Source organism: Triticum dicoccoides, chromosome 3A (assembly GCF_002162155.2).
Source record: "Triticum dicoccoides isolate Atlit2015 ecotype Zavitan chromosome 3A, WEW_v2.0, whole genome shotgun sequence".
Taxonomy (NCBI): Eukaryota; Viridiplantae; Streptophyta; class Magnoliopsida; order Poales; family Poaceae; genus Triticum; species Triticum dicoccoides.
In genome coordinates this window covers 22,102,834-22,117,113 of record NC_041384.1, presented here as the reverse complement: position 1 = coordinate 22,117,113, position 14,280 = coordinate 22,102,834, and the positions used below count along the sequence as shown (strand labels likewise).

The following is a 14,280-nucleotide window of genomic DNA, read 5'->3' as shown; positions in this document are numbered from 1 at the left end:
TCGCCTTCATCATCGCCTGCTCGAGCAGCTGCTCATCTATGCCATTGAATAGCCCTCGATGCAGACCACGTCACTCTCACGGGCGTCGCAGAAGTAGTGGTCGTCGCCGTAGACACCGGAGGAAAGAGTATGTCGCATGTAGATGAGCCGTTGTGACCTTGCCATTTTGACCGGACCGATTCGCCGCCTGCCCCGTCGAGGCAGATCACGGATTGAAACCGCCGGCGCCGCCTTCTCCTCCCACCCACTCCTCCCTCAAAGTGATGTTGGTGTGGCATGCATCGCTTAGATGCAGAGGCCAGGGGCAATCCTCCTTTTCCAAAAAAGAGAGATGTTTTTACCATGCAATCCAAATACCACCTCGTATAGCGCAAAAAGAGTTTCAGCAGTTGTATTTTTTTTAATCTCACCTATGTTTCAAAGTAGTCAAGCTACCTGATATTTATATTTCTCTAACTACTGCTAAATCTGAAAGTGTAAGGGCATTCTACTGTGTAGGGCATAATTATTCTTGATGAAACCATTGTACATGTAGTAGGCAGGAGCAAATTCTAGGTTGCAGACTTACCATAGATAGATTCAGTAGCATACTCTGAGAAGGTACTCAAACTTGCAACCCCTATTTTGTGAGAGAAGCGAACACGAAAAACAGTAATAGTAAGCACATCGATCACGAGCAGCTACATGTTGGACTAAAAGTCAAATAACATGTAAGAGGGCATTTCCGAAACACAAATACCGGAAAGACGGCTTTTCCGTACAACATTCCATTGATATAAGAAATGGAATTAACCTCCTCCTTTGTCCTATCAAAAATATACTCAAAATGTATTGTTGTCTAATTATCTTAAGTTTCAATCAATTAACTCTTTGTAACTCATGAACATACAGAAAGAAACGTCCATAGACGTCTATAATCGAAGGGATTAAATAGTTACCTAATCATAGAGCGTTCTTTTTCTTCATTCTTCAAAGTATACATAGGAGAGGCAAAAATGTATGTATGAGCATCCACGTCGAACAAAAATCAAGTACCTCATAAGCTTTCTGAACCTCCTGAAACTTCCTAAACCATGGTTAATTACTCATATATTACATGAAGGTGCACTTAACTTTGCATACTAAGAGGACAAAACGCAATGCATCACCACCAAAGGCAATCCACGAAATTACAGTTCAACCGCAACTAAGTTGATTAGCTTTTTAGCCAGCGCAAGCAGGAGAAACACCGGCAGGCATTCAATTCAAAAAAATATGAAGAGAGACAGTGAGTAATACTGCAGAAAACTGGTCGTTGCTCAGCTGAGGTACCAAACTAACCTGAGTGTTGTTCTTGACACTGAGCTCCCCATCCCGTAATTTTTGTAGTCTATCAGATCTCGATTCTGCTGCTCGTAGAGAAACTCAGATCCTTGTGTACAGGTCTCTTACATTTGTCCTGGTTTTTTCAGCACAGTGCAGCTGTGCACCATTGGCGTCTTGGTTCCAAAGCTGCACACATTTCTTCTCTTGTCGGATTTGATCTATGGCCTGTACAGAACCAAATCATTTTTAATATATATACAATACACAATACAACAGAGACATGCTCTTATAATATGACAGGAAACCATCAACGCACAAATGCTTGTGCACAAGAAACTACAGAAAATGATCGTAATGCATTGAAAACTAACCGCATTGCTTTTTAGCAGCTTAAAAATCATAGATAGCATTATCAGTAGTATGACCTTGTCAAGACCTTCAACTTAGCCTTATTAACTAAATACACACAAACCCAAATACAAGATGCATTTTAATATCAAGGTGGTGTTATCCTTTTTGAAATAATTAGTTGCCTTAAACATGGATAGATCAATAGCAACTTGCTAAGAAAGATATGAAGTATTCTTTGCATATGTACGCAATCACAGGAAAGATCAAATGACTCCAGCATATATAATAACCCACCTCGACTTCTTCATACAGTTTCTTCTCCCAGGCATACAATCTCCCTAACGTCTGCGAGTTACTTCCGACTTCATCCCACCGTAGTCATCGAACGTATGCCTCTTATTAGTCTCACTCTTCTCTGTCCACGACACACTGTTCGAGCTTGCTCCCATCTCGCTCCTACCTATAGGACGAGGAAGATGGAGATCGATGCCACGCGATGGCATGGATTATCTTCGATGAGTTCTCTGCACAAGACAGAAATATCAATGGCAATACCATCATCCAAAGACAACACCAGATACATTACCAATCAATAAAAACACCTAATCTGTAGTCTGTACTCTGTAGTGTATGGTTATATCAATCAAAAGCCAGTCCTTGCAATGTTATGTTCTAAGTTCCACCAGAACTGAAAAATGTAGATTCAAGGTGTTCGTCATGAAGCAGGAGCCTTTAGTCATCTACACCTCAAAAGGACCACCTTGGCAATCAAGAACCACAAGTGGTAGCATCAAAAGGGCTAAAAAAATTGGGCCATGACATGAATACAAAGTTAGAAATTGGTGATAACAAATTGACCGTGTGCGGATATTACATCAGCCGAGAATATTCAAAGCCACTTTTTTTTAAAGAGATTATGCTCTGTCTGATCTCCACAGGCAAATGCGAGCCCTAAACAAAGAACAAGTACCATCTAAAAACTCTATACCACCATGAGTATTAAAGGAGTAGTGTATCCAAACCAAATCCATCTAATGACACAGGGCCTTCCACTGATGGGGATTTGTGAAATCCATTCATGTCTCGCATTGAAATTAAGAAATCAATACTTGTTCACTTCATTTTTTAATTCTAAAAAGCATCTTCTTTAGCAACGAGAGGATGATGTGCCATGTTTCAATTCAGAATCGAGCCTAACCTAGATGACCAATAAACACAATATCTGAGCAGCTAGACACATGAACGAAACAAAACCAGTAGCAAACCTGGGATGGCCAATGGGTGTGCAGAGGAAACGGCGGCCACGGTGTCCGCATCAGCACCAGCAGCATGGATAGGCCAACAACCTGCAGTAGCAGCTGTTGGAAACGAATATTTTGGCAATGCAACTCGATGTATTGATCGGTGTATAGCGCGCGTATATATGGAGTACAAGGTGGGCCACAACCTCAACTATACAATGACTAGGAGGTGGGCCGGACTATACAACATACATGCACAAACCATATATTCAACACCCCCGCAGTCGAAGCGTCGCCGGAGACGCAAAGACTGGACCTGAACTCCTCGAAAACAAAAGTATGCAGTCCTTTTGTCATAACATCGGCAAACTGTTGCGCCGTCGGGACATGGAGGACCCGGATGCGCCCAAGGGCCACCTGCTCACGAACAAAGTGTATGTCGAGCTCAATGTGCTTCGTTCGTCGATGATGGACCGGGTTGGCGGAGAGGTACATGGCGGAGACGTTGTCGCAGTAGACGAGTGTGGCCTTGTGAACATCACAAAGCAACTCCTGAAGCAGCTGACGAAGCCAAGAGCATTCGGCAACGGCGTTAGCCACTGCCCGATACTCTGCCTCGGCTCTTGAGCGAGAGACTATGGGCTGTCGCTTGGAAGACCAAGAGATCAGAGACGGCCCAAGGTAGACACAGTACCCCGAAGTGGAGCGCCGTGTGTTCGGGCAGCCAGCCCAGTCCGCATCAGAGTAGGCGACGAGGTCGGTAGAGGCGGAGGCCGTCAGTGTAAGTCCCATGGACGTAGTGCCGCGTATGTAACGGAGGATACGCTTCACCAAGGTCCAGTGAGAGTCACGCGGAGCATGCATGTGAAGACAGACCTGCTGAACGGCATACTGCAAGTCGGGGCGCGTCAGAGTGAGGTACTGCAAGGCACCCACAATGGAGCGATAGAAGGCCGCGTCGGATGCGAGAGAGCCCTCCAGAGCTGAAACCTTGGCCTTGGTGTCAACAGGCGTGGGAGCAGGCTTGCAGTTAAGCATGCCGGCATGATCGAGAAGCTCATAGGCGTAACGCTGCTGGTGCAGAAAGAACCCATCTGGCCGTCGAACCACCTCAATGCCGAGGAAGTAGTGGAGGGGCCCCAAGTCCTTCAGGGCAAACTCATCGCGAAGACGAGCAGTAAGCTGCTGGAGAAGCGCGACAGTGGAAGCCGTCAGGATGATGTCGTCGACGTAGAGCAACAAGTAGGTTGGGTCAACCCCGTGATGGTACACGAAGAGGGACGCGTCGGAGCAGGTCGATGTAAATCCGAGCGTCTGCAGGAAGGCAGCGATGCGCTGGTACCAGGCCCGAGGCGCCTGCTTCAACCCGTAAAGAGAACGGGAGAGCAAGCACACATGATCCGGATGTGTGGCGTCGACGAAGCCGGTGGGCTGCTCACAGAACACCTGCTCGACGAGGTGGCCGTGCAAGAAGGCGTTGGAGACGTCCAACTGATGCACGGGCCAAGCTCGGGAGACGGCCAGCTGAAGCACGGTGCGGATCGTGCCCGGTTTAACAACCGGAGCAAAAGTGTCGGTGAAGTCCACGCCCGCGCGTTGCCGAAAGCCTCAAACCACCCAGCGAGCTTTGTAGCGCTCGAGAGTCCCATCGGGATGAGTCTTATGCCGAAAGACCCACTTGCCCGTGATGATGTTGGCACGAGGTGGCCGAGGGACAAGCTGCCAGGTGTGGTTCCGTTGGAGCGCATCGAACTCTTCCTGCATCGCAGCGAGCCAATGAGGGTCCCGAAGGGCGGCTCGAGCTGACGATGGGAGAGGGGACGGCTCGGAGACGGAAGCGGCGAGAAGATACTCATCGCTGGTGTACCGCGTACTCGGGCGGAAGGTACCGGCCCGAGAGCGAGTCATCGGGCGGGGCAGCGAGTCCGAGGCGACGGGCGAGGACGAAGAAGAGCCCGCCGCCACTGAGGCCGCGGGTGAGACCGCGGGTGAGGCCGCCGCGGGCGAGGCCACCGCGGGCGAGGCCGCCGCGGGCGAGGCCGACGGCGAGGGCGCGGGGGGCGCCGAGGAGGCCCACGCCGATGGTGGCGCAAGGGGCGTCGCAGGCGCCGAGAGGGGTGCAGCCCCTAAGGAAGCCGGCCGGGGAGGAACTCGACCCGGGGCACGGGGCACCCTCAAAGTCAGGGGCGGCCCGAGAAAGGCGCCCGAGCGGCTGTCACCAGGAGCGGGCAAGGCCGCAACATCTGAAGGTACCTGCTGAAATGGAAAAACCATCTCATCAAAGTAAACGTGTCAGGAAGTGATGACCCGATGTGAGATAGGATCATAGCAGCGGTAGCCTTTGGTGTTGGGGGGATAGCCAAGAAAAATACAGGCCACGAACCGTGGTGCGAGCTTATGAGAAGTAGTGGAAGCGATGCTAGGGTAGCACAAGCAACCAAAAATGCGAAGCTCGGTGTAGGAAGGTGGCGTGCCGAACAAAAGATGATGAGGAGCAAAATTCCCGCGAGTGCGACAGGGACGGATGTTGAGGAGTAGTGATGCGGTGACGAGCGCGTCAGGCCAGAAACATGGTGGCACGTTGGCGTGAAAGAGGAGGGTGCGAACGCAGTCATTAAGAGTGCGAAGCACGCGCTCAGCGCGGCCATTTTGTTGCGAAGTGTACGGGCAAGTGAGACGAAAAATTGTGCCGTGTGTGGCGAGAACGTTGCGGATTGCAAGATTATCGAACTCCTTCCCGCTTTCTGTTTGCAACGCATGAATGGGGCGACCAAACTGCGTGGAGGCATATGAGTAGAATGCAGTGAGAGTGGCAACAGAATCCGACTTTCGCCGCAACGGGAAGGTCCACACATAGTGCGAAAAATCATTAAGGATAACAAGATAATAGAGATAGCATGTGTTACTTGCAACAGAGGTCCAAACATCACTATGAATTAACTCAAATGGGTATGAAGCAACATGCGAGGAAGTGCTAAAGGGTAAACGAGTATGTTTGCCGAGACGACAAGCATGACAAGTGTGATCGTCGATCTTATTACACGTGAATGAAAAACTGCAAAGAACATGATGAAGGGTGGCAGGGTTGGGATGACCAAGACGAGCATGCCAAAGGTCCACTCCAGCGGAAAGCGCCATGGGTGCAGCGATGGAGGATGCGGAGGAGTGGACCGGGTAGAGATAGTTGGGGCTGTCACATCGGTGGAGCACCATCCGGGTACGGGCATCCTTAACAGAAATGCCAAACATGTCAAATTCAACGGTGACAGGATTTTCACGTGTAAGAGAACGAACAGAAACAAGATTTTTAATGATGTCAGGTGAAAAGAGTACGTTAGAAAGATGTAATGAAACGGAGTTAGAAGGAAAAGCAGCATGGCCGACATGAGTGATGGGCATGGAAGAACCGTCGCCCACGGTAATGCGGGAAGCAGTGTGAACAGGGTGAGCGGTAAGAAGGTTACCTGGGTTGGCAGCCATGTGAGCCGTGGCTCCGGTGTCCATGTACCAGTCGCCACCGCCGGTGTACTGCTGTGGCGTGGGGGCGGTGTGGAGGGCCGCTAGCAGCGCAGGGTCCCATGGTGCCGGCGGGAGGGCCGGGGCCGACGGCAGAGGCTGTGGCGGCGGCGCCACGAGCCCACCGGCCGGAGGCAACCCATAGGCCGCCGGGGGGCCGTAGAGCGGCGCCGGCGGATACGCCTGAGGGGCCGCGTACAGAGCCTGTTGAGGGGCCGGTCGGGCGCCAAAAACATCGGGGACGGGGGCGCACGGTATGGGCATGGAGTATGCGTGAACAACCCTCGTCCAGGGGTTCTGGCCGGCCTGCCAGGGCGTCGGCGGGAGCGGGTGCTGCGGCTGGCGTGGCGCCCCGCCATGGGCAGCTGGCGGCTGCTGCTGCTGCTGCTTGCGGCCACCTCGGCCCCGACGCCCGCCCCGGCGCTGCTGTTGCTCGACGGGGGGCGGCGGAGGGACCTGCGGCGGCGCGGGATATGGGAACCCGGGCAGCTGCACGTGGAGGGGCCCCTGGGCGGGCCGCGGCGAGGGAGCCGGAGCGGTGGGCGGCACACCGCCGCGGGTTCCAGCGGTGAGAGCCGTATGGGTGGCCCGGGCGCGCGACATCTACATCCTCTTCTCCTCCAGCTTCAGGTACGCGACAATCTTGGGGAAGGTCGGGTTGGTGATGAGAGGGATGTTGGAGGCGGCGTTTCCGAAGTCTTCGCTCAGGCTGGCGATGAGAGTGCTGAGGAGGAGCTCGTCGGAGACCTTCTCGCCGAGGTCATGGAGCTCATCAACAAGCTTCTTGAGGCGCATGCAATAGTCGTCGACCGACGAGTCAAGCTGCTGGCACCCAAAAAACTCGCCGTGCAAGAAAACCTTGCGTTGGAGCGCGTTGTCGGTGAAGAGGCCGTTGAGCTTAGTCCAAACGGCGTGAGCGTCATCATCGGCGGAGACCACCGTGTGGAAGAGGTCCTTCGATATGGTGGTGTAGAACCAGCGGATAAGAGTGGCGTCGATGGACGTCCACTCCTCATCGTCCTCCATGAAGCGGGAGTCCATGGAGCCATCGATGTGATCCCGAAGATTGTACTCACGGAACACAAGGGAGAAGTACATCTTGCAGGCATAGTAGATGGAGGTGAGTTGATCGAGGACGATGGGAACCCGAGCGAGGATATTGAGATCACGGATGACGATGGGATCGGGGCCGTCGAAGGGTTTGGTGCGGCGGTTGCGGGTGGTACCGGTGGAACCGGGGGAGGCCATGACCGAGAGGGGAGGGCGGCGGCGTGTGGTGAAGTGGCGCGGCAGGAGGGATGGCGGCGCGGCGCGGGTGGCGGCGCTGCGGGTGGCGGGCGGAAGCGTGAGACGGCGGCGACACACAGGGGGGCGGCAGCGCGGCGGTGGCAGGAGTTAGGGTTAGGATTGTAGGTATGATACCATGTTGGAAACGAATATTTTGGCAATGCAACTCGATGTATTGATCGGTGCATAGCGCACGTATATATGGAGTATAAGGTGGGCCACAACCTCAACTATACAATGACTAGGAAATGGGCCGGATTATACAATATACATGCACAAACCATATATTCAACAGCAGCAGTAAGCGAGAAGTCGCACAAAATATGGTTGCCTCCTCTATCTCCGGTGACGGCAGAGCCCCCTACCCCATCTACATCTGACCTTGCATCTTTTTCCCATCTCACCTCGCGTCGTCTGTGGTGGATCTCCTCATCCACACCTGCCGCCTGCCTCTCTATGATTCAAGACAAGGTGGGCTGCTGGCTATCCCATGGGGAGAAGAGGGGATGGGCAGAGGACCGGTTACGAAGGAGGAAGAACGTGCGGTGGCGACGGTGTGCTTCGTCTGGCGGTGGCCTCAAGCATGCTGGAGACCTCCTTGTCGGCCTTGGCAGGACACGACGGAGAAGAGGACGGTGGTCGAGCGTCCCATGACCTTGGTGCAGAATCATATGGGGGCTGACTCCTCTCAAGAGGGCGCAAATCGAGAAGCACCGCAGCAGCCGGGAGTACATGCCCTCGCGTTCGACGGCCTCGGTGTCGCGGGAGAGGCGTCAAGGAGGAGCGCCGGGAGGCGTCGGAGCCGCGCCGGCGACAGCTGCGGCTAGGGTTAGCCACGAGCGCAGGAGGAGGAGGCGAGCGTCGAATCGAGTGGGTGGAGGAGATAGACCGGATCGAGGAGACCTCGAGGGAGTTCTGGGCGGCGCCGGAGACCGCCGGCAGCGGCCAACAGGTGGAGAGAGGATTGAGAGAGAAGCGAACGAGAGGGATCGCCCATTCGTTGGGCCACCCTTTGTTTTTTTTCTGCCACCGACTATGTTGCACAGTAAGGGGAGGTGTTATCTGGAGTAAACAAGCAATTCCTACCACAATAAATATCCCTACGTGGCATAGCCCAGCATTCGCACCTTGCGCGACTCTTAAAGTGTTTTGTTATGACATATAAGAAAAAAACAAGTTGCACGCATCAATAAAAATTTATCCGTTTTGTTTTTGGATCGCCTAGTCACGAGTTCTATCAGGAGCGAGCCGCGGAGAAAATTGATCCGATCGTTATGCAGCGGAAGCGAGCTGGTTCGCGTATGCTACGTATTGAGATGGGCATGTGCTGAGCAACACATCAATCAAGTTGCCTGCTTGTGTGCTTCCAATCTAACTTACGTGCTTTATCTAGCTTTGTTTGGGTGAATTGATCTAGCGTGATCTAAAACAAATGCAGTATTTCCATCAAGAAAAGTATATGCATATATATATATATATATATATATAAACTCTATTAGTGACTTTAGGTGAGGAATAATATTCCTCACCTTGGTCAATCGACCGAGCGAAACGTTAGTCAATGTAATTTTAGATCGATGGAAAAGTTAACCGGTCGCCCACCTCCCCCGGATGTAAAAAAAAACAGCCCACTGCCCCGGTCCGTTCCTCTCTTCCTCTCCTCCCAATCTCCCATCCCCTCATCCGGAGGCAGCGGCAGCGACGGCACCGGAGGGACGACCCGGCGGCGAGGACTACCTCTCTGGCACGCGGAGTACTTCCTTTCCTCTCTCATGCGGTAGGGACTCAGAGGCGCCGTGGGTGGTGTAAGGTCCGGGCGAGCTCAGCAGCGACAACGGCCTTCTCCGGCGTCCCTCTCCACCGCCGGCGGTATTATCGCTAGTAAGATCACCCCCCCTCCTCCTCAACTTCCCTATCCTCCTCGATGAATTCTGAATTTCTAGGTTTAGGGTTATTGGTTTTTGGGAGCGGTGCAGGGGAAGAGGAAGAAAGGCAAGAAATGAAAGGAAAGAAAAATGAGGAGCTCAGGCGATGGAGGTAATGCTGGAGACGGGCTCCTGGCTGTGGGATCAGAGGTGTAGATCATAGCGGAGGAGATGAGCCATGTGGATGGCATAGAAGAGGGGGAGCTCAAGGCCGCGGAGACGAAGGAACAACAGTACAGTATCAGGCTTCGATCTGGCTGAGATATTTTTTTGTTTGTCACGGGACATGTGAATCCTCTCTCTGGTTTTTCTTTTGTCTAAATTTGACTAATTTCCATCGTGTAGCAATAAATGATTGGTACGACTTAATTGAATGTTTGTAATGATGTAAATAAAGAATCAACCTGTACCTAGCTGACAATGCTAATTCTCTCTAATTTTGTGTTAATTGAAATTTCCACATACGTATGAGCAATATTTCTTCAATTAAAGAATATTCACTTTACGAGGATTTTTGTTCTGTGCTATTCTTAAGAAGGATTTGAATTGATGATGCTAACTTTTATGTTTTATGAATTTATTATGCAAACGAGGAATTGAAATTCTGCCAAGCAATCTAGGAGTAGAAGAATATGTATGCAAGGGACTTGGAGACGAGGCAATGGTGCGCTGGCGAGAACACTATTGTTCTGATGGGTTAGGAACTTAGGATTGGGGTTCAGCTGCTCTTCAGTTTGTTATATCAAGGTTTGTTGCATCAGTCACTTCAGGAGATTGTCATGTACGCCAGGAAATTAGCTTGATTCAAAGATTGTACAATCAGGCATAGCTGCTGGCGTAGCTACCTGGACTATCCAGTTACCTAATTGGAATTCACAACTAGTGTCTTCGGCAGTTCCAGCAAATCAAAGATTTTGTATAAAGCAAACCATTTTTCCTATTAGCAAACATTAACTGTGTTAGTTGCATAAGAACAGGACAAGGCGAGTGTTCTATTTTGGAGTTTGTTAAGCCATCTACAAAAAATGAATAACCCGATTTAGATTAAGGAGTGTTTACTAGTTGTGTGCTCATACAAGTACATGGTTTAGGTGTACGTGAATCTTTTAAATCGTTCTTTTTTAGGACAATTTCTGAGACTGTTTTTCCTTTTACCCAAAGGTTTTGAAGCTTTGGGAGCCTGCGGCCGGTTCGGTGGATGACATCAGCAAGCGCCGGCCCGCCTCGGCACAGCTGCGGGTGGTTATATGGTGGGCGGAGCACACGAGTGAGCTTCGATGTCAGGGTACGGTGGCAAGCTAAATCCTGAGTCCAGCTAGGCTTTTTTTCCGTTCAGATTTTGTTACTGTTTTCCATTCGGGATTTCATGGTGAGCAAACCTAGAATTTGCAGTTGTTTGTTTCAGAAATTCATGTCCTGACATCAAATTTCGTTTGTAAGGTAAATCCTGCCAACAAGTCGATGCTATGGGGTTACTAGTTCTCTTAATTTTTCTATTCTAATTTTGTATGCAATTTAGATGAATATTGTCTATTTAATTCAGGTATACGTTCCACATGCTTGTGAGGTACACATTTCGTAGGTCCAGATGTAAGTGTTTGCTTGATTTGTCGCTCAAGTTTCATGTTCAAATGATGCTCCTTGACTTCAATACAATGTTGGTATGTAGGATGACTATCTATGCAACTTATCATGCACAAATTAAAAAATGCTTGGCTCCTCTTCTGCATGTCTCCAAGGAATAATTTCTGATGTATAATGAGATAATGATTATTTCTTTTTATTTCTTATCATGCGGCTAGTTGCTACAAAAAATTAACACATACATCGCCACTTATCATTAAAACAAAATCATATCTGCCAAGTTTCTACATTCCGTCGAAGCTTGCAGATTTACCATCTATTTTGGTACATTATTGAAACAAATCGTAACCATGGATTCTATATGGAAGATCGAAATATCATTTTTACATTAGGTTCATGTACTGTAAGGAATCGACTTTGTTCATCTTCAACCCATTTTCCTATCTTGCAAAGCTGTCCATTAAAGTATGGTCAATTTATACTCTATGACTTAATACATTTGTAACACTGTCATAGTGCCATTGACATGCTCTTTTTTCACTCCATTTCATATTGATTCATCTACATGGTTATATGCATGCTTTTGCATACATAACTTATCCAGTCCGCTATTGATCATTTCAATTTTTCATCCCGGCAGTACGCTGATAGCCTAACTAGTCTGCTATTGATCATTTCCATTTTCATCCCGGCAGTATGCCGATATCTATAAGCAAGCCAATAGTTCCAAAACGTTGCTTCACAATTACTCGGCAGTATTTGTCTATTTGAGCAGCACATAGCTGGCTTCGGTGGGTAGCATGGCATGTCCATTCTCAATTGAAGTTGGTCTGAAAATATCGAACTCTGCCATGAAGTAGAAAAGGTAGAACTTTCCTTCATATCGTTGATTTTTCTTACTCTTCCTTTTGTGAAGCTGTGTAGCATTCTTCCTTTTACTACCTGTAATTTCTTCGTGTGTTGCAATACATGCATGGATCTATTAATTTATCACTCCTAATTATTTAATGTTGAATTCCAAGATCTGGTGAGTGGGATATGTACTAACGAGTTATTTTGCAGATAGCCACCGTCCATAGCTCTCAGGTGAATGTGGCAAGGCCAAAAAACAAGTTTTCCATTGCCGGATATCCAACAGATCAACTGGTGTTATGGATGCTTCTTATAGATATTTTGTTGCCATTTCAAACATCAAACACCAACTACTCACAATGGAGACAGGAAACGTGTAGCTTCTGATGTCAACTAAGTGAGCCTGCCAATTGTGGCAATGGAAGGAGGTGGCATGTCGTCTCATTCATGAGGCTATTAGTTTCATAACAGACATTTTCCAATTGCATGTCTTTTGTAAAGTGTTCAAACTGTTTTTTGAGCAAAGAAATGAAATTTCAAAGACTTTACCTAATTTTACTTTTTTTCCGATTGTAATACTAAATCAATTTGTCACAGTTGTTTTCCCTTCGTAATAGTCTTGCAGTTTGTAGAACAATCCAAAGTATGCAGGCCTTTCAATTTTGCTAGAGACTAGATGTAATTGGCCAAAGATACGTACAATATACACACACATCCTATGGGTAAAAAAGTCAGGAACGCCTCTACTGCTCATTCCGTAATATTACAACGGCATTATTTTTTTTTACAGTCATTTTGATCCGCCAGATTAGTTGCAACCATGAACGACCTAAAAAGGGGACTTCATGTCGTAAGTTTACCTCCCTCTTTTTTTTTTACGAAATGGAAGCTGATTCTTTCTTCGACCTGTAATCCTACCTCAAGTGCTTTCACTTCTTACCTTTTCATGTAGTGGTCGTGGGAGATGGACTGGGGTGAGGAATAAGAATTCCTCACCCAGGGTGACGAATAGCGCGACCCTATATATAAGACCCAGGGTGAAGAATAAGTAATTCTTCACCCTGGTGCATCCACCGAGCCACGGTCTGGCTTAAGCAAACCTCGACACCTCGATCGCTTTAAAATTATGTTTCAGCCCTGTAAATTTACGTCGATGGGAGGGGTTCGCTGGTCGTTCAAGAAGCCCACCCCGTCGTTAGTTGGGGTCATGTACTTGTATCTTTTCTAACCAGCTATGAGCGGTTAATTTTCGAGCATGAATAGCAAGCGGCGGCTGGGTCGACGCCGTTTCTCTCCCCTGTCCGTCCTCCGATTGCGGAGGCGGCAACAGTGACGACAACTGTGCCGGAGGGACGACCTGGAGGCGAGGGCTACTCCCCACCCTGGCGTGTGGAGTACTCCCCCGTTCCCTCTCTCATGCGACCAGGAGTCGAAGTGGCGACAGTGCAAAGATCCGATCGACGCGAGTTCGGCGGCGACAGCGGCCTTCTCCGGCATCCCTCCCCACCGCTGTTCGTCTTCTCGCCGGTAAGAACTCCCTCCTCCTCTTCCCCTTTTCTCATCATTTAATTTCTGAATTTTTAGGGTTAGGGTTCTTATTTCTTAGGAGCGGAGCAAAGGAAGCACGGGTTGCCCAACAAGCTGCTCCTCCGGTTGCCGCCGCACAATGAGAAGGCAGTGGACGGGAAGAGTGGAGCTCCTCGTTGATCTCAAGCGCAAATTTTGGGATTCAGCCCCAACAAGAACCCTCATTCTATCCGACAACAAAAAGCCCTTATTTTGTACGCGGTTCATCCTCACTTATTAATAGAGAACGTACTATTGCTTGCTTCGTCAGTTATCAATAGCGAGCTAAATTTGTTTTTTCAGGCTAAAAGAAGCAGATTGGTCGTAGTCGGTTGCTTATATGTAGAAAGGTGTCTTTTTGTTTTTTTATCAAGGAATTGATGGCAAAGGATATTTGCGTTGATGTTTTGGTAGTCGCTTGTGTAGACCATGTTTGTTTCAGTGGGCAGTGCAACATAGAAACACGACCTCTGCAGACTCAAGTCGCTGCACTATGTTGCCCTGATGTGTTCTTTCTTATTTTTGTATTCTTCCCAAGATTTGGTGTTTCCTCTTTTCTGAATAAGAACACTAGATTATGGATATTTTTAGAGAATAAGAAATGCAATCGTTGTATCATGCATGATAATAGATTTACTTTGATTGTAGGTTAA

The 14,280-nt window shown here is 49.0% G+C and overlaps 1 long non-coding RNA gene across 5 annotated transcripts; it reads left to right on the top strand.

The window, feature by feature from the left end:
• Positions 1 to 9,298: 9,298 nt before the first annotated feature.
• On the top strand, positions 9,299 to 12,614 carry LOC119266779. 5 transcript variants are annotated; one of them, XR_005132133.1, is made up of 5 exons: positions 9,299 to 9,581; positions 9,650 to 10,372; positions 10,787 to 10,910; positions 11,031 to 12,074; positions 12,272 to 12,614. It is a non-coding gene; the product is annotated as an uncharacterized LOC119266779 (long non-coding RNA). The 5 variants fall into 5 exon arrangements; XR_005132132.1 differs by having other exon boundaries at positions 11,018 to 12,074; XR_005132131.1 differs by having other exon boundaries at positions 10,787 to 11,065; positions 11,169 to 12,074.
• The last annotated feature ends 1,666 nt before the right edge of the window (positions 12,615 to 14,280 follow it).